The sequence below is a fragment of the Balaenoptera borealis genome, assembly GCF_965194805.1.
Source record: "Balaenoptera borealis genome assembly, chromosome: 5".
Lineage (NCBI taxonomy): Eukaryota > Metazoa > Chordata > Mammalia > Artiodactyla > Balaenopteridae > Balaenoptera > Balaenoptera borealis.
This window is the reverse complement of record NC_138862.1, coordinates 124,486,976-124,511,806: the sequence shown is the minus strand read 5'-3', so window position 1 is coordinate 124,511,806 and position 24,831 is coordinate 124,486,976. Positions and strand designations below refer to the sequence as shown.

The window sequence follows — 24,831 nt, the reverse complement described above, 5'->3', positions numbered from 1 at the left end:
TATGTGAATGGAGAAGTGTTATACCTTTAAAGGTCAGAGCCTTGAGAATGGGCTATCACTTATATTTCAGGCTATGGGCAACACTGTTTTACAGAACGTGCAGAGCCAGCATGACTAAGCACAGGCCACAGAGCACAAAGGTTAGAGCTAAAGGAATAGATCCACTATGGAGTCAGGTTTGTTCTTCTCTGTTACAGCAGTAGAGACAAGGCACCGAGAGAAGACCGACTCCTGAAGTGAGCGCTTGCTTCCACCAGGGAATTTTTATCTGCCTTCTGATAGGCAGGGCATACCTCAGGACATGTGTGGGCGGCCCAGACCCTGCAAGGGTCACCTCATGAGACCACTCTGGGCCCTGAACCCCGAGGTGGTAATACTTAGACCAAGGAGGACACAGGATAGCCACACGGATCCAGACCATGAGGGCTGAGTATGAGGTTGGGTCCAGAATCAGAAGCCGAGAGAACAGTGCAGGGGCAGGCAAGGGCAAGACTCATACTGTGGCAAAAGTTAGGTCGCAGCAGCGTGAGTTGAAAAGACCGAGCCAGAGCCGGGGGGAGCTGCCGTGCATTCAGCCTGGAGGATGGAGTCTCATTACCCAACCTCACGGTCAGGCAAGGTACTGCCCCAGTCTGTGCCTGCCTCATTATATCCGAAAGGTGCTGTGGGCTGGGCTGCCTTCTGACAGCAGATAAGTAGGAGCACCTGGCCGAACGAGGACAATGGGCCAGAGAAGAGGTACCCAAGAATGGAAACTTGGAAAATCCTCTGTTACACCAGAGAACGTAGTGAACAAACAACAACCAAATTTGAAAATTCTCACCACCTTCTAAGAGGAAGTGTAACTATCCATCTTATCTGTATAACTCTGCTCAAAGCCATCAGACCATACCCACTGGTCACCTGATAGTATCTGGCTGCCCTTCCACTCATTTGATCAATACTACCTCAACTTCTGGAGGGTCACTATCGTATCATTTGACTTTTGGGTTCAGCCTCCACAGACTGCTCAGCCCCCAACAGTCCCCAGTTCACGGTCAGGTTCTATATATCACCATTTAGGTTCCTCCATGCCCAAGTTCACGTCCATGTCCTGTGAATACACCAGGTAAAGCACAAGAGCCAAAAGTCAAAGGAGCGCCTTCATTCACTGCACCCATCCTACACACAGAAGCATGAAGGAATTTGCCTAGGATCACAGAGCTTCCCTGCTTCTGTGCACGATCTCCGTTATCTCTTGGCTGTCCCCATGCAGGATCACTGCCCTCCTGATTCTTGGCCTCCTGGTCCAAACCTGTGGAGTCAGGGTCATGATGGGTATGGATTCTGGGAAGGTCCACAGCCTCCCTTGAATCAGGGGTACAGCAGATGGAAGGTGACTTTCCAGACATGGCTGGGCCAACTCGAGTCATCGCTATGAGGCTGGCCCTTTACAAAGCCCATTTCCCTGGTGTCCTGAGCAACTTCCTTGGCTGAGACACCTTCTGCTATGCACATGGAATTCTAATTGCTGGCAGGACCTGGATCCCTAGGCTAGGAAGATCCATGGGGTGGTGACAGCAGTGCCTCCAGATCTAACTCCCAGGAGGTGGAAGTCAGAGTTCCGTGACATCCAGACAAAGTGTCCGCATGCTGCTGGAGAGTCTTGAGTGGTCAACAGAGTATGAGGTCCAAGGGCAAGAACTGTTCAGTGTGGCCTGTGACATCTGACAAGTGCCACTGGTGGTCCCATCCTTACCTGTCTGTGCTGACTCCATGTCCGCCCCACCACCACCCTGCCGGAACAGACACACATCCTGCTAATAAGTTACCAACTTTAGGAATAAAAAGCACTTATACAGTCTCTGGCCAAAGCTGCAGGAGGACGCCAGCCCAGGCAAAGTCCGTCACTGCCCCTTGACTGTCATATCATGGCCTTCTTATTACCCCATGGGAGCAAGTATCACTGGTATCAAGTCTGCCTGCTGGGCCAAGAGGTACTGCCTCAAAGAAGCCCAACATTCCCAGATGGCAATGTCCCACTACTGCCGTCAAGAGGAACCAGAAAAACCTGAAACCTCACCCCGTATTAAGAGCCCCATTTTCCATCATCAAAATGCCAGACAGCCCACACTGCTGTGTAGACAAGTATTAGGAAAGCTGGAACAGTGAAAGAGATCTGAAGCCATGCCATTCAAGCCCTGAAGGCCCCACACTTGACTGCCATCTTGACTGGGAACCATCAAAAGGAGCCCCTATGCATCTATCAGGATGGCTAAAATAAAAAATACTGATGTTACCAAATGCTGGCGAGAATGTAGAGAAACCAGATTGCTCATACACTGCTGGTGGGAGTATAAATGGTTCAGCCACTCTGGAAAACAGTTTGATAGTTTTTAATAAAGTTAAACATACACTTACCGTACATTCCCACTCCTGGGTATTTACAGGCGAGAAATGAAAACTTAGGTTCACACAAAAATCTGTACATGAATATTCATAGCAGTTTTATTTGTTATAGCTTAAAACTGGACACCTACCACGTGTCCTTCAGTGGATAACAAACTGTGGTACCTCCATACCATGGATTACTATTCAGCAGTAAAAAGGCACATCTTCCCATCCAACATGAACGGATCATAAGGGCATTCTGCTGGGTGAAAGAAAGCCAGTTCCAAAGGGTTACAGACTGCATGATTGCACTTACATAACATTCTTAAAGGGACAAAATTACAGTGTTGGAGAACAGATCAGTGCCAGGGGTTAGGGTTGGTGGAAGGTGGGACTATGGTGGGGTAGCACAGGAGTTTCTTTGTGGTGATGGAATAGTTTTGTATCTTGATTGTGTTGATGGCTTCTCCAATCTCCACATGTGATAAAATTTCATAGAGCTCTAGACACACAGACACATACACACACACAGAATGCATGTAAAAACTGGTGAAATCTGAAGTAGTAGTCTGTACCTGAGTTAACTGTGTCGTACCAATATTACTTTCTTGGTTTAGAGAATGTACTACAGTAGTATCAGATAATACCATTCTGGGAAGACAGATGACATCATACAGTTACTGTACTATTTTTGCAACTTCTTGTGAATCTTAAACTCTTTCCCCAAAAATTACTAAAAGCAACTTTTTAAAAGTTTTATTTTAGGTTTAAAAAAAGGGGGAGGTTGTTCCTCACCCCAAGGAAGGGGGATTCAGCCACTCCCCTGGCTTCTCTTTTATGAGCAACTCCTATTGTTTATTTTGCCGCTTTCTAATTTATGGTTAGGCGTCTACGGCGGCATCCTGGTGGCTTTGGCCTCACCCTCTGCTTCTCAGAGTCAATCAGAGTCAGCCCATCTCAGACCCAATCAAAGCTCGTCTTCCAGCACTGAGTGTGAATGTTCTCCCCTCCTCCACCCTGAGACTGTAACTTCAAAGACTCAGATCTAAGAAATGGTCTCACGGTGAAAAATCGAGGACAAATCATCCTTCTCACCCCTGCATGGTCATTTCTTTTCTGGAATGGCTCTATGTCTTCCCTGTTCTTCATACAGATTATTCTCTTCACCTTCACCAAATGGCCCCTCCTCTAATGGAAGGAGATTAACCCTTCTCTGCCCCCTCTCAATCTCATTCTGCTGAGGGCTTTCTCTCACCAGCTCTGCTCTCTCCGGGCCTCGTGCCCACAGCTGAACGCTCCAGTGTGAGATGGCTGCCTTCCCTTTGAAGCATTTATGCCTCTGTCAAACACCTTTTTGCCAGACTTGGCCCTGGGAAGACAGTTTTGAAATTAAACTTATCGTGAGCCCCCTGGGTTTGCAGTATGGAATCGCACAAGACCCTGGGCATTTAGGTCGAGGTGTACCTGCTGTGCTCACTACCTTCAGGGCCTCATCTTAGTGAAATTCTAGCATTATTTATTCCCTTGTTTTGTGGTGGGGTCCCCAGCACCACCTAAGATTGAGGCTGCGCACATGAGACTGATGTCTATGTGACATCCTGTCCGGATATGACAAGACACACACACACAAGCCACTGTCCCCCAGGACTGGCCTCAGGCCCTAATTTCCTGCCATGCCTTATTCATCAGGGGCAGCCATCTCAAGAGACCGTGGTGAGAGGGACATAGGTGTACGTGTCTTAGGCCTGGTTGTGAGCTGTAATCAGGTTGCTGGGCCAGAACGGGGACTATTCGAATTGTTGCTCTTCAGTGGGCGTTGGTGAATCTCCTAGTTTTGCACCTTCTGGTTTCAAAACCATACTGAACAACAGAAAATGAAACCTGCAACTTATTTTTAGCTGCTTATGCTAACTCATGAGATTTTTCTTTGCAAACCAAATAGGACAAAAGCCTACTTCAGCTGGCTGAACTTAATCTGAATGACTTAATATAGCAATCAAGCCTATCACCTCTGATACTTCTCAAATAACACTTGGTCCCAGGTGATATTTTGCCTAATATTTACTATTTTGCTAAAAATTATATTTAGTTGAGCTTTAAAAAAATTAAGTATTCTATAACATTTTCTTCTGAGAGGAACTGGTAAAGAAGTTATAAACCCTCTATACTGGAATCTATTCATTAATTCACTTATTCTATAACCATTTGTCAGGCACCTATTTAGGTGAAAAGTGGATTTTTTTTTAAAATTGAGCCAGTGTGTTGAATTAAAAGAGCAGAATACTAGTAATTAAGGAATACGGCTTTTATGCTGGTTGCTGAGGTCTTCAGATATCACAGTCTCTTTGAATCTGATTTTCTCCTCCCTCAGAGAAAGGGTTCAGGGGCTTCCCTGATGGCGCAGTGGTTAAGAATCCGCCTACCAATGCAGGGGACACGGGTTCGAGCCCTGGTCCGGGAAGAAGATCCCACATGCCGCGGAGCAACTAAGCCCGTGCGCCACAACTAATGAGCCTGTGCTCTAGAGCATGCAAGCCACAACTACAGAAGCCCACGCGCCTAGAGCCCGTGCTCTGCAACGAGAAGCCACGGCAATGAGAAGCCCGCGCACCGCGACGAAGAGTAGCCCCCGCTCACCGCAACTAGAGGAAGCCTGCGCGCAGCAGTGAAGACCCAACGCAGCCAAAAATAAATAAATAAATAAATGAAATTTATTTTAAAAAAGAAAAAGAAAGAAGGGGTTCAGATGACATCATCTGAAGTGCCTTGCCCATCCTATAACTCTGTGAAATGCGCTATGCCATTGAGAGCCCGAGGAAACATTGAGGCACATTTTGGAGACAGTGGTGTGGTCGTCAAGCCACCCTTATTTCTGTGTCCCCTTTCCCTGTTATAGGAGGGACAGATGTAAACAAAGCCTGCGGTCTGCTTGCCAGACAACTTGTCCCCCCACCCCCCTGACTTGGTAAACAAGTGATTACGAACTTGAAAGACTTCCATAGGTATTTTTAGTCTCCAGATCCGTTCCTTAACTCATGGAACAAGTTCTCTAATTTTAGGAAGTGGTTTCAAAGGACAAAGCTGAAGATTCCACTGGTAGTGGTGGGAGCTGAGAAAGGACCCCTAATTTGGTGTTGGTTAATCAAGATCCTACCCATATAAGCCCCTCCATTGCACCTGGCAATGCTCTAGGTGCTGTGGGAGATACAGAGATCTCACAGGATGCCAGCCAGAGACGTGAGTAAAGGCAGGTAATTCAACACAACAAAAACATATTGTGCTTTTATCTTTAGTCCAAAGGAAGTGAAGATTCACTGAGGTTTGTTAGGCTGCTCTGGTGAGAAGAGGTTCATGGTTGTGACCTTTCCGAACCACAAATTCATTCATCTGAGAGAAGAGAAAGCAAATGAATTTGTTCCCAGGTTGTCTTGGAATATTTGCTGCCCAGGATGAAGAAAGGTATGAGGAGAGGATTATGTTCTCACGTGGGGTAGATTTTACCCATCTGTAAGAATTCTTCCTTCTCCACTTTCATTTACGTCACCACCTTCCCTCTTCAACCTAGTTGCCTGCTAATCTCTCTAGAAAGAAGAAACTCAGCCTTCTTGCTGAATGTCTTTTGCCAATTCAGGATCTAGAAGACCCTGCTGTTTCATTTGCTCTCCATCTGGGGAGTGGCAAACAGTGACGGCTGCGAATGAACGTGTGACTAGAGATGCAGGAATGCTCTTGATCTCCATGGGCACGCAAGGTCTTTATTAGTGCCACATTTCCAATGCACTGCAAAATGAAAGCAGGGACTATTCTGCTGCTAAAGCTGAGGTAGTGACATCGAAAATGGTGGTGAGCCATGCTGAGGATATTCCCACGGGACAGTCTGAGCTGAATTAGCTTGGGGTGGGATGTTGTCCACCACAGTCTCCCTGGCAACCCTAAGTCACATACCACTTTTTCTCGGTTGAAAACCACATGGTTCACATTTCCCTTCTCCCTCCAACTCTTTCCTCGAGGGTAACCTCAGTTTGGTCCCCAAGGCTTGCTGCCCGGTCCTTGCCATCAAGTGTGTACTCCTTGCCCTCATCTTACACAAGTGCTGATGGATGGAAGGGAGAAACCTCATGTCTAAGAATTGGAGCAGGCTTCCTGGAGCTCAAACTCCTCACGCATGTCCATTCACCCGACCCTTTGTTCTACTGCCTCAGGACCACTGAGAGAGATAATCCTCCTCTCACATTCCGAGCAGGGTGGAGCTGATGGAGTTGATTTGAAAGCCCCCTTTGCAAGCCATCTGGCTGGCATCTAACATTACTGCCAATGAGTGAGACAGTCATCTGGTCACCTAGCCAGGAGGCAGGAGACTTGGAGTCCAGCTCTTGGCCTAACCAACCTAGAAAGCAAGCAAGCGGGGCTGGATTTTTTAGAATCACAAACCTTCAGAGCTGGAAGGGATCTTAAATGGGGGCAGAATGTACAGATGTTCACATAGAGAGGCAATCATTAAAATGATTCATTTGAAACACTAAGCTTGGAAAATCTCTTACTCAAAAGTTAGGCTTTTCAAAAGTCCATTTTTAAAATATGTTGGGGAAGGAACTCATCATACGGACTTAAGTTGTCTGTTCAGGACAGAAATCTATCTGTGAGTAGCAACCAGGTCAGTCTTTTTTTTTTTTTTAATTTATTTTTTTAACATCTTTATTGGAGTATAATTGCTTTACAATGGTGTGTTAGTTTCTGCTGTATAACAAAGTGAATCAGCTATATGTATACATATATCCCCATATCCCCTCCCTCTTGCGTCTCCCTCCCACCCTCCCTATCCCACCCCTCTAGGTGGTCACAAAGCACTGAGCTGATCTCCCTGTGCTATGCGGCTGCTTCCCACTAGCTATCGATTTTACATTTGGTAGTGTATATATGTCCATGCCACTCTCTCACCTTGTCCCAGCTTACCCTTCCCCCTTCCCATGTCCTCAAGTCCATTCTGTAGTAGGTCTGTGTCTTTATCCCCGTCCTGCCCCCAGTTTCTTCATGACCAGTTTTTATTTTTAGATTTCATATATATATGTTAGCATATGGTACTTGGAACCAGGTCAGTCTTGATTGTTATACTGAGTTTTCTTTGATTATTTATTTATTTATTTATTTATTTATTTATTGGCCGCACGGCATGCAGGATCTTAGTTCCCTGACCAGGTATCAAACCCGTGCTCCCTGAAATAGTAGCTCAGAGTCTTAACCACTGGACCACCAGGGAAATCCCTCTTTGATAATTTAGATTAGAATAATCTAACAACTGGATAACAAGTTTATTCACAAATGCAGGCTTGTAGAAGAATTTTAATACAGCAAATGGGTAAACTCACTTACTAAGTGTGTGATCTTGGGCATAGTCTCAGTTTCCTCATCTGTACCATGAAAAGACTGGACTTCATTAGGTGAAGTAGTTTGCTCAAATGGATATGTAAGCTTTTCCACTTATCTCACCTGATAAAACATTTCCAAATTATAACAAATCTCTGACCAAAACTGTTATCCTGCTTTCTATCCTTAACTTTCCAACATGGTCTAGTTAATTCCTCTTCTCTTATTCTTTTCCACCTGCTGGTCCAAACTGTCTCCAGTTGGTACCCACAATTCCCAGGGCTTGGAGAGTTGAGGCTGGTTCATCTAAACAGGGGTAGTCCTGGCTCCAGGGAGCAGGGGTCCCCTCTACCAGGAGTCTGCACAATCAGAAGATTCCTATTGATACATCAGGACAGAATGTGGATGGAGGAGGTTTTATCCTTTTAGGATTGTTGGAAAGACCCAGACTTTGGAATCAATTGGACTGGGTTTGAATCCTAGCTCTGCTATGTGTGACTGGTAATCTCAATTAGTTCCTCACTTAAAGTTGATGATAACTAATACCCACCTTGCAGGATTATTGGGTTAGAATTAAATAATATAATATAGCTAAAATATTGAGTACATAGTAGGTTTTCAATAAATGGTAGCTACTATAGACTTAGCTCTGATCAAAGTAGAAAGCAGAAGTCCCTGCCCAGATATCTAGGCAAAATGTAGATGTTCAAAGTAGCATTAGACTTTCCTAAAAATTTAGGCTAAAATATCATCCAAAGGCATTTTTAGTCATTGATAAATTAAGTCACCATGTTGTTTCCATGAATATCCCACAAACAAATGTAATAACCAACCTCATAAAAATGTTTAAACTTTTTAAATTCTAAGAACTTAAACAAAAATGTTACATCTGGTAAACATTTTATTTTTAAAAATTGAGATTAGGAAAAAAAAATCAAGATTAGAATAGCCGAACCTGATAACAAATTTTACCCACAAAGGTTGAATATCTATATTAGGTATAAACGGAAACCAGCTGTAGTTTTTAATGCAGTGAATGGAGCAAAGAAATGTGCAAACCAATCCAAATGTTTATAAACCAAGGATTCCTTGGGGACTCAGTGCCCTGACTTTATGTTTTTTTTAAACAGAGAGTCAAGCTTTGTTCATACTTGAATTATGTACTTTGCATAAGTCATGCAATTTAACTTTAACCCACAGGACTGAAAATAAAATGAGCTCAGATTGCAGAAGGAGACTGTAAGCAAGTAAGGGCATTAATCAAAGTGAAAGAGGCAGCCCTTACTGCTAGCTCTGTCCTTCTCCAGCCTGCTCCTGCCGGATTATTTTGGGTTCCTTGTGCTTGACTCATCAAAGTGGCAAAAACAGGTTAAAATTTTCATCACGGAAAAAGGATTTGTCTGTTAAATGAACGTTTGTGCCTATGCCCTGAGGAGGTTGATGAGCACACAATTTTTAAAAATCATAAATGAGTGCATACCCTTGCCACTTGTAATCACGACAAAGCTTAAGTAATTCGGGCATGAGCATGGTTTTTTTTTTTTAAGTGCAAAACAGGATTTACTAGTCGAGAATGTCTGTCTAAACAAGCTCATGCATCTAAATGCTTTCAACTACAGCTCAAATTTGTTTAATACAAGCAGGTTCGGTAAACGAGCCACATTTGCTCGTTGAATATTTTGGAACATCACAACATAAAGCGATACGTGGCTTTTAGGCTCGATTTGACAGACGGTAGACAGAGAACCCCACTGGGAGGTTTGGAAACCACTTGCCCTGGCATCCGACTTACAAGCACCAGTAAGGGACCTGACCGCATTCGCCACCCTGCCCCTGTAAAGCGGACATAACACTATTCACTCATCTTGTGGGAGCCTGATCTGGATTACTGTCCTTGTCACTGTCATTTATTATCTCAGGCAGAGGAGGCAGCGACTTCATTCTATGTGGTCAGAGTAGATTCCATATCGTGTATCTTTAGCTTGCATGATAATAATTTGTATTTTAATGTGAATGTCTAGCTTTCGAGTGTTATTAATGAGGACTATCTGGACAGACACCAAGGGCATCAAATGTCTAAGTGTTCACTTCAACCTCCTCCAACCCCACTTTAAGGACCCCGCTTTATAGACGACCATATATTAAATTGGTACCTTGCAACTGAGCGTTATAAGCTCACTAATTCTCAACCTCCATGGTAAAGGAGGAATTAGCCTAGGGATACTCCATCCTAATTTTCTGTCGCTGTCAATGCTAACCAGAGCTCATAGAGCAATGATGGTGGGGGCGGGGAAGATGGGTCCACCATCGGGGTTAGACCAGGAGCTACTGTTTCCGTTAAAGCCACGTCTATTTCTGGAATAGTTGTGGGAGAGAGATGTGCTCCAAAGCGAAGAGGACTCGGAGTGGTTCAGGTATGACCGACCATCTGGACAACCCAGCTCAGAGACTCTAAAGTGTACGGGATAGAGGTGGGCTGTATACTTTCCATACATTGAGCTAAAAAATCACTTGGGTTCGGTGGAAGGAGACAGAATGAGAGCTAGAAACAAAAGATCCGGCTGTGAAACCTAGTACCTAAGTTCAGATGTTCAAATACATTTTCTCCTTTAAAAAAATTCTGGGCAACTTAAATGTTTTGCTAACCTGATTATTTGCAGCCAGTTCTTATAGAAGAAAGAGGCAACCCCAGAAAAGATTAATTCATTTTTGCACGTGTTAAAATTAATTTACATTAGCATATTTAGTGATGCAATAGGCAATTAAAGACTTTTGGAGAAATAAGAAGAAGAAAAACGTACGTATTATATATTCAAAATCAGTCTCATAACATTTTCTAAAAATGTTGGCTTATGTCCAGGATCTAAGGCTGGGGGTGGGTATGGTTTCTTTGTAGCTGAAGAAAGAGTAGAAAAGAATCTGTTCCATTTCCTTAAAAATAAAAGACTTCATGTTTTATACAGCATGGTAAATGAAATGCTTTTCTGATTTTTACCTGCCAGCAGGATCTGGAGGAAATTTTCCTAGCAAGCTATGCTGTTTTCCTCTCTTTGGGAACATGGTGACACTGGTTTTGTAGCAAAACAGTCTTTGCTTATTAGGCATTTCTTCAAAATCCTGAATAAGCAGCTCTTTCCACATTTTTTGTTCCACATGTTAAACATTTCATTGCAATTTGAGCTTTGTCTATGTGTGTGTGTGCGCGCGCGCGCGCGTGCGTGTGTGTGTGTGTGTGTGTGTGTGTGTGTTGATAGGAAAGATTGAAAGGGGATGTATAAGAATTCTTGAAGGTTTTTTGTTTAAAAAATTAATTCCTACGATTATGTATTGGAGTCTCTACAGAAGGTGATTCCAATTTATTACATACAGCCAAAGTAAAGCCCATCAATCTTGAGCAGCGGCAGCAGGGAGGGGATATTGAAGAAGACATGAAATTCGGTGTTTGAGTAGATGAGATTTAATTTTCGGAAAACATTTCACTCATAAAACAGATAGCACCCCAGTGTCAGCCCTGACCTCCATGATGTCAATGTCATCGTGGGAGCGTAGCTAAGCCTCAAAGTAAAACAAAGAAACATTGCATGTCAGCTCAACACCATTTCTTCCCTTACAGTATGTACAATATATATACACAAAGCCATTTGGTATTTCTGTTAATGGCTTGTTACTTTACGTTCTAGCTTTTGGAGGGGGAGGAAGGAGAAAAATCATTCTGCATTTCCTAGGTTCTGAGCAAGTACAGTATGCTGTTGCGAGACTTAACATTATTTAGGTCAGTGTCCTAAGGACAGCTTTTATTTTATCGTTCGTGATGGTCAGCTATACATTGAAAGGAACTCAGCATCAGTTTATTTTTCTGTAAGTGCTTTTATTCTGCTTTTAAGTTTAAGCAAATTCATTCACATTTTAATACCATTCCGACTGGGGAGGTGTCTGCCGTTCTGTACTGCAGATACATTTAGCAGAATACATTTACACGGCTTGTGGTTAGAGGTTATAGCACAGATACAGACAGCTGATCATGCATTCTTCTACAAGCCTGCCGGCACCATTTAGGATTCTGAAAAATAATCTAGAAATGCTACACCCTTTATAATATTATTCTTTACTTTGCAGTAGCTTAAAAGGTTTGTGTTTGTCATTGTTGCTAGCCATTCTATGAAATTAACAGTCTATAAAATGCATCCCGAACCAGATACATACTGTATTGAAAGCTTTCTTCAAGAAGAAGATATGACAGTGTTCGTTCCAGCTTATTTTCTTCCTTAGCAAAAGGATTGTTTGATTCTCAGAAGCAGAAGGGCACATTCATTGTGCAGCAGCTCTGCTGAACTGTATGAAATGCCTTCTACTGTCTGGTTGCAGAATTTGGAGTTTGCTAAACAGTGTTTAGTGATTGGGCTCATCTTGCATCACCAGTTGATGACATTTTTCTTTGTTCCCTCCTACCCAGTTGAACCAAGACTCTGAGGCTGATATGCAATGTCACTTACAACATTAATCAGACACTGCATTTAAGGTGAGCTGTCCCTTGCCTCCTCCTTCCCCAGTGCTCGTGTGCTGCCTGCAGTGCGTATCTTGCTTCTGCGAGCCTAAGATGGCAGGCAGGATTAGCCGTGCTTGTGCTCTGTGTGCATGCTGTGTATAGAATTCATTACACGTTGCCTAGTATTTCAGATGTGAGTATGTAAATGCTCGGGATGCCATATCATCTGGTAGCGAAGACTTGTTTTTGCCTCATTACAGCCTTAGCTATTTCAGCATCACCTTTCAGCTCCGATTCATTTGCTTCTGGATGTTTGCTTTTCATCACATTCAAAATAGGATTTTACCTTTTTTTTTCTAACAAAGCCAAAAAAAAAAAAAAAAACCCCTAAAAACAAAAACAACAACAAAACTCTGCTACCAGATGGTGTCTCCCCTTTCTTCTTGCATTTGCTGTCTTTTAAATAATGTATGTTGTATTGTTAATTAATGTGAATATCAAATTAAACACTTGAAACTTACATGTTTATTATGCGGGTAGGAGGCAAGGTGGAATCTATTTTTAACTCTTATGCACTCCATGGTGTACAAACAACTTGGTTCTCAAATTTGTATTTTCAGTGCTGGTATCAGTGGTTTGATTTTCAGCAGATGTGACAGTGGCCTTTGCAGTGGTCAGCTCCAGGCTTTGAACTCTCAGAGGAGGAAGGGAAAAAAATTCAACACGCTACTTCCTTGGTTGCAGCCTCAGAGAAACCTTGGATGAGAAACTTCTTTTTTCAAACCTGTTTTCCTGTTGATAAATTCAGTTCTCGTGATCACAGTACATTCAAGCTGTTCTGCGTATGGTTTTGTGTGTGTGTGACAATTGCATCTAAAACTTGAGAGCAAGAAGACGGAGAAATCAGTTGGTCTCCATCGCTTTACATAAAAATGGCTGAATGTCTTGTGATGCTAGCACTGCATTAAGTGATACATACAGGTAGGTTGAAATTTGCATGTTTTATAGATTTTTTTTGAGCCATGTAGCAAGAACATTAAATAGATTAAAATATGACTTTTAAAACAAATTAAATAAGACAGTTGTAATTGGGAGGGGAGGGTATTCAGTTGGATGGCCTTTACTATTCAGATACTATACAAATATATAGCTTTTATAAACTTATAAAATGATTCTGCTATAAAAGTGAGGTGATTCCTCCTAAAAAATCATATATATGATAGGTGTGGCGCCATTAGACCACAAAAGAATTTTTTGAAAAGTCTGTGGATTCAGCTCCATTTTAGCTTGAAACTAAAAATAAATGGGTTTCTGGAGATAATTTTGAATAGCGCAAATAAGCTTAATAAGAAACATTTAAAATATTTAAATTTTAAGAAGCGGTCTTTAAACGTGTTATATGAAAGATGAAAATAAAAACTTAGAGGCTTCCAAAATCAATTTTAGATAATGTACAAGAATAAATGCATTATTTGTATATCTATTATTTGGGGAGATGAGGAATTCCAATTTTAAAGGGGGAAATATTAAATATAGGTGGCTCTGTTAGAAGAAAAATAGCCTCACTGAATGAAACAGAGTCCCTAGAATGGTTCATTGCAAACCATACAGCTGTGGTTCTGTAAGCACCAAATTCTGGCACTTTTCAAAATAAATTCATGGGTTCTTTCCTTTGAGCTTAACTTCTCAAATATATTTTAGTTTCAAATTAACACTGGGCCAGAACCTGTTTCTTTAGTAACCACATCTTATTTTTAAATGCAGTAACAGATATGCAAAAGATAGTCTTTAAAAAAAAATGTTTCATGAAAATTTTGCAGTTCTTTTTCCTCTCATGTAGAGTCTGAACTGGTTTTAGACGTTTATACATGCGGTCTTCCAGCCTTAAAAATTAAGCCATATTTCTATACATAGAAACCTTGCACAGTAAGAGCTTTTTCTTTTCCCCTTTGTGTTCAGCACTTTCAAAATTAAGGTTTTCTTTGTCATGTGCTCCGGAATGCTGGTCAAGGCTTGTGTGCAAAGGTGTAGTTTCATTATCACGAGTTCACCAGCGCCACTGAAACAATAGGTATCTCAGAAATTCTGAGAATCAGAAAATGCTTATGCTTTTGTTTTGCCTGATCCCTCCATTGGTAACCGCCGAGCTCTCAGTAGAGAAGGACCCAAACCCAAGCCCACCCCAGCCCCAACTATAAGTGCACATGGAGCCTCTGGGCAACCATCTTTGTAGGTGTGTTAGGAGGGAGGTGCTGCCAAACCCAAAACCTCCCTGAGGTTTGCTCCAGTGTGTAGAACATTGAGCTGCACAACCATCTGTGTAAACAGTTGCTTTATCTTAGCAATTTGTCTAATATTCCAAAGCACTGTCTATAAAATCAAACCTCTAATGGACTAAAGATTTGTTGTTGTGGTGGTATTGTTGTTTTGAGGCCAACTTAAATATTTTGCTTGGAGTTTTTTCTCTGGTTCAATTATATTAGAACATGATTCATCTCACAGTGATTTTGCTCTCTGGGCTTGCCATGAAATAGCCTTCCTGCAGTACCTTTTTTTTTTTTTTTTTTTTTTGCTGTTTGGGAGCCATTTTCCTTCTTGCCTGTGACTTAAAAAGACTAAGTACATTTTGCATATAGCATCAATCAGAGGATCGTAAACTGAAGGGAAATGTCGGAACCCTGATTCAGCATTGCCTGTTTATTTTAGTATCAGTAGCATTAACAGTTGCAGTAGGATCAAGCTAATTGTCATTCGGTCTTGAGCAAATAATGAGCCCAGCATTTGTAATTAAAACACTATTGCTGTTCGGAAAGATTACAACTCAATGTCTTCTATTCTGATAGGCCGGTACAAATTAATCATTTTGAACCCGTTTGAATCTTAATCACAAGATTAGATGGATTCAATGGAATTGTTTTACCCTACAATTGAATGCCTGAGAGATTCAACAGTGTATTTCTTCTCTGTAAAATGTCGATCCTTTTGTTTTTAACTCAAGCATGGTTGTGTTACCTTGTAGATTTCCATACCTCATGATTTTTTGTGGCATTATTCATTTATGTGGCTCTTGGTCTCTCCTAAAAGAATTTTAAACACAAGTCAAGGAGCTTGAAAGCCAAATAAGACTGTTGGGAAGTATACTGTACCACTGTCATTGTAATTAATAGACCAGTGAGTGGAAGAATAATTATTATTTATTACTTTGTTGTATTTCGCCTTAATGCTTTGCCTTCATATTTCACCAGGCACAAAGCTTTTCTAAACTTACCCACTTACAATTATCATTGGATTTCCTGCCGATTGTAGAGGATGGCACTTATCCCTTCTCATTGTTGAAAAGGCAGTGCTTAACCCATTTATACTTTTTGGCTAAGGTGTTTACACTGGGCAGGCCAGAGCAGGTGCGACAGGAAGAATGTGCAAACAACTGCCTTGTTCTCACCAAAACAAAATGGGCAAATCTGTGGTTTTCTGCCTGAATGATTTGTAGTCTAAAATTCTCAACTCTTTTTTCGGAGAATAGGAATTGTTTTTCCAAACCTTAACTCAGTGAGATTACCAAGATGGCATCTCTTGCTACTAGAGGGATGTTGATCTACCTCAGCAATTTCCATGGATCCCCCATAGAGGAAATGGGTACCCAGACCACGTCTTAGGGCTGGTTGATATGGGGAGATGGATCTAGAAAGACGATCTTCTCTTTAATACGCTAAGCCTTTGAGTTCCCTGGTACCATATGGTTCATTCTAGCAGCTCCCTTCCAAGGGAAATGCTGTTCTTAATGGCTTTCTTGGTAATTAAACATTCAACAAATATATTGAGTACGTACTACATACCAGGCATATTCCAGAGGCTAGAAATACAGTCATGAGCAAGAGAGACCAGGGCCTGCCTCTCATAGACCCACGCCTAGTGTGGTGGAGTGGTAGGGGCCAGGGGCACAAAAATAAATATGTAAACAATTAATTGGAGAAGACAAGTGCAAAGGAGAAAGAGAAGACAAAATTAAAAAAAACAAGGGTGTGTTGTTGGGAGGCGGAGAGCCACTTTAGAATGGTTGGCCAGGGAAAGCCTTCCAGAGGAGTGGTATTTAGGTGGAGACCTGGGTGGTGAGATGGATCCAGACAGGTGGAGGGCTGATGGAGAGTGTTACCAGGAAGAGGGGTGTTCATGCTCAGACCACAAACTCCTTTCTACGAGTAACTGCCATTATATGAGAGCCAGCTCTGAGGACTTGGTGCGTTGAGCCTGACTTAGGTAAGCTGCCCGCGAAGCAAGACGGTGGGCCAGGCCCGCATGGCTGGTTTTCGTCAAATTCCCAGGACTCAGTGCCAGCAGAGTCACTTCCTTTGACCCAGACCCACCGCAACACGGTCTCAGAAGGTGCAGTGAAGTTCTGGACTTTGCAGTCCTAGGTGGTATTGAAATTTGGGCACAGATTCAGTGCTAACCCAAGAAATCCACAGAAGAAAGGAATCCCCGAGCAAGGAAATTTCTGGGAAGCCTGTTGCTTCATTTTTCTTAAGAACTCCAGAACTTCAATTCATGGCAAAACATTGAGAGAGCCACTTCCTTTAATTTTTTTTTTCAAAGGCAGGAGGTGGAAGGGTCTGTCCCATCTTGCCAGTAAATTGTCTTTGACCTCTGACACCTCAAACACTTCAGTTTCTGCAGAACTCTGTCTGCTGGTGGCTTTCTAAAGACCTCACTGCTTGGAGTGTTCTTTCTCTATTTGAACAAATAATACTAAGGAAATCCTTCAGAACCAGAACTCTTTCATGCCTTTTAGGTTCGTCTGCTAATGAAGCTCCAAGAACAAAGGGATAGGTTTGCTCTACACCTTAGAAACTATAAGACCCTTCAAAGTCTTCTCAATGTTTCAGAAGCACCTTCTAACACTGATTCACCATTTGGTGGGCTTTGCTTATCACAAGTTAGAAGTGGCCTGGCTGACTCCTTACATTTTGTTTGGTTTTGACTAGCCACGAAACATTCCACTGCATGAAGAATGTTCTAGTTCTTTGTAGTAGAATATTGCCCATCAGTGGGGAGGGGCTTCAACTGTTCAGTTCACTTCTTCAGATATTTGTTGAGCATCTACTCTGTGACAGGCACCACTACAACCCAGGCAGAATGGAAATGTGACACGAAATTCCCTGTGAAGCTCACGTCCACTTTCACAAGGCTAGGGGGTTGTATGGACAGGTACAATTGTATATCCTCTCTGTTCCAGAAAGAAATGAATGGCATGCTGTTCTCTTAGTGGCCTTTTATACTGTTTCCTGAAGGCTAGCCTTCAGTTTGGGGTCATCTCACCCAATGGAGAAGATGGTTCTTCCCTGGGACTCTGTGTCTCATCCTCAATCACCTTCCCAAAATGTCTTGGTTCCTAATAAGCCACCGTGTGTCTGGCTGCCCTTCTCCAAGCTGGTCTGCCTGCCCTAGCAGGTGACCTCCATAACGGCTGCCACTCTTTCGCATTCATGAGCAGATGTTAAGTTGAGAAGGCCTTGAATGCAAAAAGTTGAATTCGTGATGCAGGCAAGATGCTTCTGCCTTTTTACCTTCCCTGACAGACAGTGGGGGTCTCCCTGCTGGCCGTTCTGCTTCTGTGGGAAGCAGGTAAATCAAAGACCAATTGCCAAAGCCCTTGTCTTTGTTAGGTGATCCCAGCATGGCACTGCCATGGCCCAAACATCTCATTGACCAGAAAATGGCTCTTTTGATCTTGTAATTCATTTTGCATCTTTTCCTTTAATGACTTTCTTGCTTCTGCAGCTATTCCTGTTCAGGGTTCGAGACTAGCATTTGTGTCTACAGTCACTATATTTGGCCTGTGGAGGAAGTTTGTTTTCTGGTTCGGTTTTGTTTTTAAAATGCCACTATAAATATTTTTTCTGCGTTCATAAAATGCTGTGAAGACTTTCATGATTCTTTTTATATGATTAAACAAACCTCTTCCTTACCCCGTGGTCATTGCTGCCAAATAGATATTTTGAAATTCCTTTTTTTTTTTTTTTTTTTGCCTGCTCAAATCTTCTACCCTGTCTGAGGCCTTACTCTAATTAAGGCTTCACAGTCCTGCCCATCTTCCCCAGCACCGAGCATGACGTAGAGTCCCTGCCCCGAGGGCCTTACAAGTCAGTGAGACGAGAAAACAAAAGCCACCAGCTGAGAATGTGGTTAAATCCCAGAAGGGCAGTGCCCTTGTAATTTTTTCCCCTTTTCTCTTGTTTCTTGAGCTGTGGAAGGGAAGCAGGGGACCTTTAGTAGGGAGAGAGAGGGGCATCACTGAAAGATCAGAAAATGCAGGATACTGGGGAAACACTGTGGAAGGGCCATCTCGGAGGCAAAGTGGGGAGAGGGCAGCAAGGAGGCGGGGAGGGGTGTGCGGAAAATCAGAAAGAGGGAACAAAGCAGGCAGTCAGAAAGCAGGCTGCTGTGCTGCACCCTGAAGCTGGGGGCGTGGGGTACAAGGGAAAAAGAGTGGGAGGGGTTGCAACGAGTAAAAGGAGGCTGGGAGAGCCCCTGAGATGCAGGCTGCGGGCCTGCTGTGTAAGGACTGGGTGCTCTCATGTTCTGTCTGGCTTCGGCCGCAATGTTGGCCTTAGGGCTTAACTGTCCCACGTTGACTGTTATGAAAAGCCCGCAGATTGGCATCCTTAAGGGTGATTTATCCCAGAAGCTTATGAAGTCTCTATCCCAAGGCTCCTATTCTACATGCTGAGGATGCCAGAGACCACCCCCCAGCCCTGCTGCCGTCACTTGACTAGATCTGGATTAAACTTTAAATGAGCAGATTTTTACATGGGTTGTGACCAAATGCTTTTGGTTTTCCACAAAGCTCAGCCTGGAGATAGACCCAAAATACCCATTTTAAGCAGCAGACTTTAGAAACTCTTTTGCCCGAAGTCATGTTGCCCTCACAGGTGTGCTGCTCTGCTTTTGGAGCCCCCAAAGCCTGTCTTCCTTGCTCTTCACCCACCTTTCCAGGCCCTGGTCTGAGTGCCCGGTAAACCATCCCCAGTGGATATTCTGATTGTTTGAATTCCTTGGTCTCCAGGAGCACCGCCCCTGCTGGCACACCAGCACATAATGCTGCCATCATCCTGTACTTCTTGCTTAGCTCTTACGGGAACGTGAAGCACAGACTTCAGTTGCTGTGTGAAACTTAGACTCACTTTATTCTGTCATTGAGGGAACTGTGGCCCAGAGAAGTTGTGATTTCTCCAGGTCACTCAGAGAGTTAAGTGGCCACGCCTAACTCCCAGTCCAGTGCACTTTCTGCTAAACCAAGCTGCTTTTAGGTCACATGGGAAGCCCAGTTCTAAGCCAGAGGTTGGCAGACTTTTTCCGTAAAGGGCCAGATAGTAAATATTTTAGGCTCTGTGGATCAAGGCAAAACTGAGGATGATATGTAGGTATTTATATAACAACAAAGAAAACAAATTTGTATGAGCTCTTTATTGATGAAATTAAAAACATACTAATATATAATACGAAGTATAATAATAATTATATATATTTTATATATATATATACACACATAGTGCCATAGATACAGAAATGATTGGCCGTGCCTGTGTCCCAATAAAATTTCACTTATGGACAATGAAATTTGAATTTCATGTAATTTTCATGTCATGATATATTATTTTACTATTGAATTTTTTTTTCAGTCATTTAAAGATGTCAAAACCATCCTCAGCTTGAAGGCTGTACAAAAACAGGTGGCAGGCGAAATTGGCCTGTAGGACGGACGTAGTTTGTGGACCCATTTTCTAAGTCAAAAGCTGCAAACCGGGGGACCATTGGTCAGTCCAACCCATATATGTACTTTGTTTGACTTCTAACAAGAATTTTAATTGAATCCATTGCCAACTTTGTTTTCTATTTTTTGAATTGTATTTTTTACTTCTACTTATAAAAGTAGTATATATCTACTTTGAAATAATTTGGAATGTTAACATTTTGGCGTGCGTTCCTTCAGTCCTTTATCTATGCCTGGCGATTTTTTTAATAGTTGAGATAATATAGACAATTTTGTATCTTCTTTTTATTTACTTAATATCATATCATAAGCATTTTATATCATTGTAAAGTCTTTCATTAACATAATCTTTTAAAACTTTATTATGAAAATCTTAAACACACGTACAATATGAAAAAACTAGTTTAATGAACCCCTGTACAGTCCTCGCCCAGCTTCAACCATTCTCAATGGCTGGCCAATCTTGTTTCATGTAAATCCTCTCCTGTATTATTTTAAAGCAAATCCCAGATCATATCGCTTTATTGCTAAATATTTTAGTATGATTCTCTAAAAGACAAGGATACTAAGAGAAGACGCTTTTTTTTTTTTTTTTGAGGAAATAAATGCTAAAGTATTTAGGTGTGGAAGAGAATGTTTTCAACTTACAAATGATTCAAGAAAAAAAAATAGATAAAAAGATATGATTGGAGTGTATATAATTTTTTGGTACTATTCTTGCAACTCTTCTATAACTTTGAAATAGTTCTAAATAAAAAGTTTTAAAAATATGGAATCCTAAAAAAATACATTAAAAAAAATGTCGATTAGTAAGAAAGAAAAATAACCACATGATATCGCTTTACAAATGAACTTATTTACAAAACAGAAACAGACTCAGAACTTACGGTTACCAGGGAGGAAGGGTTGGGGTAGGGAGAGTTACGGAGTTTGGGATTGACATGTACACACTTGCTTATATAAAAAAAAAAAAAAAAAAAAAAGGAAGAAAAAGAAAAAGAACCACAGCATCATTATCACACCAACAAATAACAAGAATTCTTTAATAACTTCAAATATCATAGTCAGCATTCAGATTTGTCCAGTTAGGTCATTTGGAAAAAAAAAAAAAAAAAAAAAAACTTGTTCACAGCACAATTCCAAATAAGGTCCACACAATGCAATTAATATTCTCTTAAATTTCACTTCATCTATAGGTTTCCTTCCCCCTCTTTCTTTCATCCTTGCTATTGTCATAAACATTTTGTTGAAGAAACAATTTGACTCATAGAGTTTCCTCAAATCGGAAGTTTCCGATGACATTCCTTGGTGCTGTTTTTTTTGTTTTTAAATTTAGTTTTATTTATTTTTTATACAGCAGGTTCTTATTAGTTGTCTATTTTATACATATTAGTGTATATATGTCAATCCCAATCTCCCAGTTCATCCCACCACCACCCCCCAACTGCTTTACATGTTCCTGTGTCTCAAAGACTTTCTGTAAATTGGTCATTACAGCTAGAGACCTGATCAAGATACAGAATATATTTTATATAAAAATCCTGATTTGGGCTTCATTGGAAAATCCTGCAGATCTGGCATTCCCACCTGGCAACAATTGGTCTGGGGCTGGGTAGTGACAACCCCATTCCCCATTTAGGTGGGACATGAATGATCCTGCAGACCCCAGTTCCTACTACTTCCTGCCTGGCTCCTAGGGGCGGGAAGCTGCCACCCGCATTCTACCCACTGCCTCTGCAAGGCCCTTGGTAGACTTTTCAACACGACATCACAGGAGGCTTTTCAGGAATGTGGTGGAGATCAGAGAAGATGATTTGGACAGGGACTTTCTTAAAATGCTTAAAGGCAAAGAGAGAAGCAGCCATATAAGAGGAAGCCAAGCGACAGAACTTGGTGAGTGAGTACCCAGGATGAGGGGAAGAGAGAAGTAAAACAATAAATTAAATTAATAGTGTGTGAAGAATGCGAGGCGGAATGAGTTACAGATTCCTAACCCATGGTGGGAAACAAAGGAAGCAAGTGGGTTTCAAAGGGACACACCTTAGATTGTTTTCTATATAATGATAACATTGAAACCTTAAAAAAGAGAAAGAAGGGGGGCACTAAATAAATTGGCCAAGAGTCTTCAGTCAGAAAGCTGAAACAGGCAGTTGTAACATAACAGAAATCATGTGGGGATTAAATGAAATGAGGTACAAATCAAGGACAGCTTCCTAGAAACGGCCGCTAGAAAAGGATCAGGAGCCATGCTGGGGAGATGTTGAAGAACTAGTAGAAATTTAAGAGAGGAGAGAATCTTAAAAGTCTTAGGATATTTTTTTCTTATTTGCAAATGCATTGAAATGAAAAATATTATAAGGATATGAAAATATATCACATTTAGTTGTTTTGAAAGGAATAAATTTTTACAGAAAAGAATAAAATTATGACAAGTTGGGACGTTCTTGGAAATTTCCAGATAATTCCCCATACTAAGAAGAATGATTAAGAGAGAGAATCTGTGACCGGTTATGAGGAAGGGTGGAAAATTTTGAAGGACAGTCTGATTATGTAAGTTTTAGGCTGTGGTGTTTAAAACTGTTGCCGTGATATTTTAGTTATTAATAACAATTTAGGGGAAATCTACTCGCTTTTGGAGAAACATTTGGCCCTAGTGAGAAAGAAATGCCACTGTTTATGAATTCCCAAGTGGATGTAAGGAGCCATTCACTTGCTAAGCCTCTTAGGAAAGCCAGAGCCGATTTCACCCTTAACAAGCTGTTGACAGCATCTGACCAAGGTACCACCTGGAACATGTTAGCAGCACAGAAAGTGGACCGTGAAGTCAGACCTATATTTAAAATCCCTTTATGTCACTCACCATGTGACCCTGGCAGCCTCCCCATGGAAAATTTCCATGGTATAAAAGTTGCTTTACATACGGGAACTACGATTCTTACTGCTTGGATGGTAGGAACTTAGAACTCTGAATACTTGACCTCAAGCACCGACAGCCATATGCAGATGCTTCACGCGTGTTATCCCATTTAACTGTCAAAAAGCCCTACGAGATAAGCGTAATATGAAAATCAGCCCCATTTTACAGATGAGCAAGCCAAGGCTCAGGGAGGTTAAGTAACTTGCCTAAAGTCACACAGTGAGCAGCCTTGTAATTGACAAAGCTGGGCTTTAAACCCAGGCAGGCAGAATCCAAAGGCCAAATTGCCTCACTCTACCACCTCCCACCTTCCAATCGCTGGGCAGCACAGAGAACAGCACCTCATACTGGCACTTCCCAGCTAGAAGTTCCTAATCCCCATGCCTTAGTTTTCCCAAAAGCCTCAGTGGAAACACATAAACTTGCAATCAGACCACAAATTTCCTTAGTTTGGAATCCATGATTAACAACGTGTTCGCTCAGGTTTTGTAGCTCTGATTGGCAATTACGTATACAAAAACATTGCAGGATTGTTGGTTTTTTTTAAGTACGAAGATGAATCATTAGTTAATAAATGCAGTTTAGTGGAATAGCTCTTTCTGAACGTGGCCCACGGAGAAAGAATAAAGGGCACTTGGCTTTGAGGAGATTGCGACCTGCTCGTGTACATGTGTGTGCAGGTTGCCCAATCTATCAACCTTCAAAACCCTGTCTTTATTTTTAAATTACATGATGCTTTAATTTGACTTTAAGTCAGTATATTTCTCTGTGATTATTAAAATGTTCTAACTGCTTTGTATACACTAATGGAATCTCCTTTATTCATCAGAATGATCACAATCTTAAAACGTGATCAGGAACTAGGATGCAGAATTGTGTACACTGTATTCCAAGCTAAAAACAGGATGTAAGGCGTGCAAAGAACCTACTTCTTATCCTTTATAAATTGTAACCTGGGAATGAATCTTTTCAAAAGAAAATTTTAAAATAAGACTCATACTACCAAAACGCAGGGAACATGGATGGTTTTGTAGAAAACAAGCAAACAAAACCTGCACATTAGAGCACTAGACTGTTAGCTCCTCCGCAAGGCGAGTTTGTGGCAGGCCTCAGTAAATACTTTCTCAATGAGCAGTCCCTGAATCTTGGACGAGAGATCCCAGCAGGCAGTCAGTGCGCTTTATTTAAGGAAGAGGCCCGGGTCTTTTGCGTGAACTAGCTTTTATAGCACGTTAGGAAAATCAATCTAGGCCTCTCCTGTCAGCCGTGGGAAAGCGCAGGTGACACTCGATTCCCGAGAATTTAAATTAAAACTGCAGTTGACTTCTCTGAAGCCTGCCTCTTTTAAATGTGCAAGGGTTGGATGTTCTCTGGGATCTGGGTGCAGAATCCAGGGCCCCCTCTGCGGACCCAGGCCTGGTTCTGATAGTGGCTAGGCTCTGTGGCCGTAGACGCCCCAACTCGGCTGCCCTCGCGGCAGGTTCTGAATTGTGTTCTCCCCCGATGAGACGGAGGCGGAGGCCGCTGCTCCCTTCCTGGCGTCTGGGGCCGTCGTGGGTTCCCCCCACCCCGCCCCCAGTCGCACCCAGGTTGGGTCTGAGGCCTCGCGGGGCCGTGGTGCGTCCCTCCGCCGCGGCCCCGCCGTGTCCTCCCGAGGCCGGGTCCTGGGCGCGTTGATGCTCCGACATCCGGCCCGCAGCTAAGGCCGGGGAGCCCTCTTCCCGGCCAGGCTGCGTCCCCAACCCCGCGCCGGGGGCGGGCCGGGCCGGCCGAGCCGAGCCGCCGGCGTCCATTTTCTGGGCGGTGCTGCGAGACGCCGCGGCCTGACTCGCGGGTCCGGAAGCGCCATGGACCCCCGGGGAACGCGCTCGCGGGGCAGCGGCCGAGCCCTGTAAGTGCCACCGCAGGGGCCGTATGCGGGAC

The 24,831-nt window shown here is 42.5% G+C and overlaps 1 protein-coding gene across 6 annotated transcripts in view; it reads left to right on the top strand.

The window, feature by feature from the left end:
- The window catches only part of ZBTB38 (zinc finger and BTB domain containing 38), a 117,184-nt gene that overhangs the window by 48,547 nt on the left and 43,806 nt on the right, over positions 1-24,831 (top strand). For 2 of the 6 annotated variants that reach the window (XM_082392360.1, XM_082392368.1), the window contains exons 3-5: positions 12,188-12,253; positions 12,841-13,201; positions 19,900-24,799. The exons of 1 other annotated variant lie outside the window; for it this stretch is intronic. The gene's annotated coding sequence lies outside the window, so the exon portion shown is untranslated. Of the gene's footprint in view, positions 1-12,187; positions 12,254-12,287; positions 12,414-12,840; positions 13,202-19,899; positions 24,800-24,831 lie in introns of those variants that run through there. 3 more of the 6 variants (XM_082392361.1, XM_082392363.1, XM_082392362.1) reach the window with 3 other exon arrangements.